Here is a 6,096-nt window from a genome sequence, read left to right as displayed (position 1 = left end):
CTAAACTTTTATTGTTATTATACATTATTTTCGATATTCATCCTTTTCTTTATCAGAATACCTTTTATGCTTTAAATATGTACTTGCTAAATACAGTATGCGTGTACATAAATATAGTTGTAATCTATTGCTCTCTTCCTTTCGTATCTTTGTGTAAGATGTATATCTCTGTGTAAGTTTGTAACTCCCATACCCCGGAAGGGGTCGACTGAATGAAATTTGCCTTTGCCTTTGCTTTTACCTGACAGCTATCTTGCAACAAAGTAGGGCTCTACATAATCTTGAAAATCTTTGGTGACCTAATCCCGATGATGTATTATTATTATTATTATTATTATTATTATTATTATTATTATTATTATTATTATTATTATTATTATTATTATTATTATTATTATTATCATTATTATTATTATTATTATTATTATTATTATTATTATTATTATTATTATTATTATTATTAGCTAAGCTACAACCTTAGCTGGAAAAATAAGATGCTATATGGCCAAGTGATCTTACAAGGAAAAATACTCTAGCGAAGAAAGGAGCCAGAAAAATAAATAAACTACAAGGGAATTAATAAGCAATTAAAATAATATATTTTAAGACCAGTAATAATATTAAAATACATATGTCATGTATAAACTATAGAAATTATAAAAACAAGAGGAAGACAAATAAGATAGAACAGTGTGACCGAGTGTACCCTCAAGCAAGAGAACTCTATCACAAGACACTGGAAGACCATGGTGAAGAGACTTATGCTACTGCCAAGACTAGAGAACAATGGTGTAATTTTGGAGTTCCTCCTCCTAGAGGAACTGCTTACCATAGCTGAAGAGTCTCTTCTACCCTTACCAATAAGAAAGTAGCCACCGAACAATTACTGTGTGAGGAATTGTTTAGTAATCTTAATGCTATCAGGTCCATGAGGACAGAGGAGAAGATGGAAAGAATATGCCAGACTATTCGGTGTATGCGTAGGCAAAGGAAAAGTAAGACGTAACCATAGGGAGGGATCCAATGTAATACAGTCTGTCCAGTCAAAGGACCCAAAAATTCTCTAGCGGTAGTATCTCAATGGGCGAATGGTGCCCTGACCAACCTAATACCAATGAGCTAGTACTTTCGGTAATTAAAGGAGACTCATATTATTTGACTTTCAGATCTTTTGAATGGCGACCCCAAGTCACATTATGATCAAATGTTAAATAAGAAAATCGTCCCTCTTGTACAGATGAGATTTGTTGGTGTATAATCCACACAGCTGGAGCAGCATTTGTTCCATGAATGCAGAACCAAAGATCTAGGTTAATTTAATGTGTGGTGTGAATTATGGGGCATGAAGTTGAACCCTAACAAAACTGAAAGTATGATTGTAAGTAGGGTGAGGTCAATGTCTCCTCAACATCCAGATATCTACAGGGAAATTTTTTGGTGTGATTCCTGATAGCAAATTTATTTTTGAGAAACATACTCGGTTTATTTCTTCTCCAAATGTACACAGAATTGGCTTACTGTTTTTTTTTTTTTTTTTTTTTTTAAGATTTTCGGTGACCAATATATTCTGAATAAATTATTTAATTCTTTCATTGTGCCTTGTTCTCCTATCTGGCCTTCAGCTGCCGAATCTCATCTCATTTTTGAACAAAAACTTACGGTCTAATGAATTTCTTATGCATGGTATAGATCAGGGGTCGGCTACCTATGGCACGCGTGCCAGACTTGGCACGCCGAGTGCTAATCTATGGCACGTCATTTGATTTGAAGGAGCAAAGAAAAAATCTAAAAAAAAAAAAAGAGAGAGAGAGAGAGAGAGAGAGAGAGAGAGAGAGAGAGAGAGAGAAGGTATATTGTGCATCATTAATTGTATCTTTATGCTTTAGAATTTGAAATATCATATCTACATACACACACACACACACACACATATATATATATATATATATATACATATATATATATATATATATATGTATATATATATATATATATATGTGTGTGTGTGTATATATATATATATATATGTGTGTGTGTGTGTGTGTACCTGAATACATTTCCTTTCCCATTATATGTGCCGGTCAGCACAATTACGATATTGCATGCCATAATCCTGGATCAAGTAATTTCCCCGATAAGTTCTTATAGGGTACTTGAGTATGGTCCCTTTTATATTTCCTTGAGATGTTGATTACGTTACCTGAGTGTGGTCCCTGTTGTTTCAGTGAGTCTTTGGTCGCAGTACGTAATACTCTTTCTAATTAATTGTCACCATGGCTACTGGAAAAAAAACTCAAGCTTGATGTGTGACTATTTCAGTAATCATGGACAAATGACTTGTCGTACTGTGCGAGCTCTCTGCCTCGGGAATGTCGTATGTCACACATCGTGTATTAAACCACAATATGCGAGAAAACATAAGTAGGCTTCCAATGCTAGTTCTGATAAGGCTGAGACTAAGAGAAACAAATACGATATTCTTAAGGATAAAAGACATGCCTGTCTCAGCTAGAACCGCGAGAGAGGTATTTTCGAATTTGACAATATTGTAAGTTAGCAGCAAACGGTTACTTTAACTAGTATACCTGTGCTCAGTGTGACCCCGGATGAAAGCCTGCATATCAATGGTATTCCCTGGTTGGCTGTCTTTACCAGGTATAGTGACACAGAGGTACACGAGGAGCTGAGCTGTCTAAAATCTATGCATGGCACCACCGAAAGACAAGACACACTGAAGGCTTCACTAACCATTTTGAGAACAGAGGGGTAGACATGGGAAAGATCTTACAATTACAACAGATGGTACTCCTGTTATGTATGGAGAAATAAGGCTTTTACAAAATGGCTGAGGATAAAATTGGGCATCCCATTCTGAAATTACACTGTATAGTTCACCAAGAATGTTTTTTCCCAAGATCTCGAGCTCTGTTCTCAGGGTGATAAATACTGTTACAAAAGTAGTAAATTTTCTTATTGCATATTCTTCTCTTACGTACAGACAGTTTCGATTTTCCTTTAAGAGGTGGACAGTGTGTACAAAGATATACCATTGCAGTATAGCGTTAGGTGGTTATGCCATGTAAAGGTATTGGAAAGATTTGTGGGAGGCTTTAATGAAATCAAAATTTTTTATCAGGAAATCCCAAAACTGTCATGAGCTGAGGACAGAGATTGGATTGTAAAATTTATCAGACATCACCAAACATATAAATGCAGGAAAACCATAGATGGATTTGTATGTTACTTAGAAGGCAATTGTTGCAAAGCTTGGAGTTTACTCAGCAGATATCAAAACTAGTTCTTTCCAGTATTTAAAAAATCTAAATAACTTATCTGCAATTCATCCTTCAACAATACTGGTCTTCAGTTGTACAAGCAAGAATTAGTGTCTAAGTTGTCAATCAGATTTCAAGATTTCCCATACATGGGCCCAGTGTTGTCATTTTTAATCAGACTAGAAACCATTAATTGGAGTGATTTAGATATGACTCCCTTTGAGTAGGTGGAAACTGAGCAGTTAGAAATGTAGTCTGATGACTTTCAGGCCTCATCATCGTAGTTAACTAAATTTTAAGATCTTCGAGAAATATTAGAAACTAGTAAAAATATGATCATGCAGCTTCCATTTTAAGGTCCTAGCCATCACTGCCTGATAAATTCAACTGCAAGAAAAAGGTAGCTTTTGCTTTGCTACCAGCATAAAGATCCACATATCAGTGTGAGCAGATATATTCTTACATAAAGCACATCCTCAGGCCCCATCGCAGCAGGATTACAACTCAAGGTGTCCAAATATTCATCTGAAATTTCAACTTTGGCCTTTGGGAAGCAAAGGTAAGAATTGCATTTATATAGAGAGGTATAAACTTAAAATATAAGATTTTTGTTACAAAGAATAATATATGCAACAAAATTATTTAAGTTTATGTTATGCATGTTCAGAAAAACACATTAAGATTAAAATGATCACTAAATACTGTAAAATTGTAATTTTCAATTTTATTATTTAGTGCTAAAAAATAACAACTGACACGCAAGGTAGTAAAAAGAAATGGTATTAATTAAAAAGTGGCACAGAGTATTCAAAAGGTTGCCGACCCCTGGTATAGATATTAATCTCTGGCATCGTCGTTCAGTTATTTATTTATGGTTGTTACATAAGATTTTTTCTTAACTGTGACCATCCTTTGCAATCAGATCTTCCCAGTCTATACCATCTTATACTTAGGCCAATCATAAGGTACTGTATTCTTTCAATCATTGCTATTCTTGCTAAAACAAATGATTTTGAAAGATCATCAATCAAAATTGTAGAAAGAATATCATGAGGGATAATAGAGTAAATCCTATCCCCAGCTTAAGCAAACATTGTTACTCTCAATTCACTACGCTAAGTCTCTCTTACTCTTACCTAGACACATTGATGCACCAAAAGTCTTAACAAGCAATAGCTAATCTCCTTTCAATACTTAATCTGGTATAGTTTTGAGGATCAATGTTTCCATACAGTAACATATGTCTTTTCAATATATATATTATATATATATATATATATATATATATATATATATATATATATATATATATATATATATATATATATATATATATATTATATGGTTCAAAAATGCTGTTTAGGAGAATATTTTTCATATATAAGGGATTCCAGTCGAACCCAAAAATCTGTTATTCAGTATATTCACCTAAAACAACAGTGGACAGCTGAGATAATACCTTTTTTATCCAAACACTGACCTTCGTTTCCCTGATCTTACACAGACTTGATGTCAATGCGATTGGTAGGTAGTTTTTTGTCAAAAAAAGTTTTAAAAACACATATAGAGCTGGCTCCAACTGTATGGAGGGTTCTATTGAGCATATCAATGGAATCTTTTAACGCTTTGGAACTCATTTGGATCACCTATCTTAGTTAATTCTTGAAATTTGTTCTTGTAAGATTTTTCAAACATTTTCTGAAGTGGTCTGTGTAAAGTTGGGCTATTGTCAGGGTGAATTATAATTGGTCCATGGTGACTTGCATGCATATCATCCAATGTTCTTCAGTTAAAAGCAATGAGGCAATTTGATCTTACAGTTGAAAGGTCATTATAGGAAAAGGTGCCAGACTGGACATGAAAATGTACAGGTTCTCCTATATTAAAGAGTCCAACATCATTGTCTATATAAGCAATGACATGATATTACTCTTGTGTTTCCTAGCATATTGTACCTTAATGGAAATCTACTGTTCATATCTTCTAATAAAAGCAAGGAGTGAGGCACCTGGTGAATCAAATTAATCATATCATCATTAGGTGGTATATAAAATATAAAAAATTATATAGTTTCTCTCAAGGTTAATTTGTATTTCTAATGCTTGGAGAGTGGCGCATATATTCACGGGTATTTGTGAAATATCACAGCGAACATATGAAAAATTTCCAAATTGGAATTCTATCTTTGGTTCATATATCCCTAAGGGTTATGTGCGTAATTGTCTAGCATGGGTTCCTGTAAGCAGAGAACCAGAAGTTATTGTTCATGAATGAGAAGCGTAAGCTCTTCATCCTATCCCCTCAGACCTTAAAAACTTCCATTGTAAAGTATGAGAGAAATACTGACTCCTTTTTGGATGTCTTCCTGTTCAAGCTTGATTTGTTAAGTATCTTTGATGGCTTCTTCGTGAAGGATCTTGAAATATTTGGTTTTATATTTTCACAACAATATGATAACATAATAGTCGATGGCATTGTTTATTTGTCAGTGAAGGAGAAAGAACATCTCGCATATTTGACGTAAGTAATCTTACATTCCTTGTTGCGATTAGTGGATGCATCTTTCTTGAAAATAGGGCTACACATATCAGGTAACATTATGATGGAAGCGTTAATGACGTCAATAACGAGCACAAAGTGGTGTGTTGGACAGTGCCTGTTTTCGTAGAGTTCGAGCTTCAGACACTCCGTAGGCGGAGTGTTACTATGGACGGAGTGCAACTTGTTTACCCGATTAACTTTAACTTTTAGAAAATTAGGTATCACGTTCCCTGTAAACATGATTAGTTGTAGTCCAGTTTACATAAGAAGTCAAACAGTA

The sequence above is a fragment of the Palaemon carinicauda genome, chromosome 14, assembly GCF_036898095.1.
Source record: "Palaemon carinicauda isolate YSFRI2023 chromosome 14, ASM3689809v2, whole genome shotgun sequence".
NCBI lineage: Eukaryota > Metazoa > Arthropoda > Malacostraca > Decapoda > Palaemonidae > Palaemon > Palaemon carinicauda.
Note: the sequence above shows the minus strand (reverse complement) of the source record.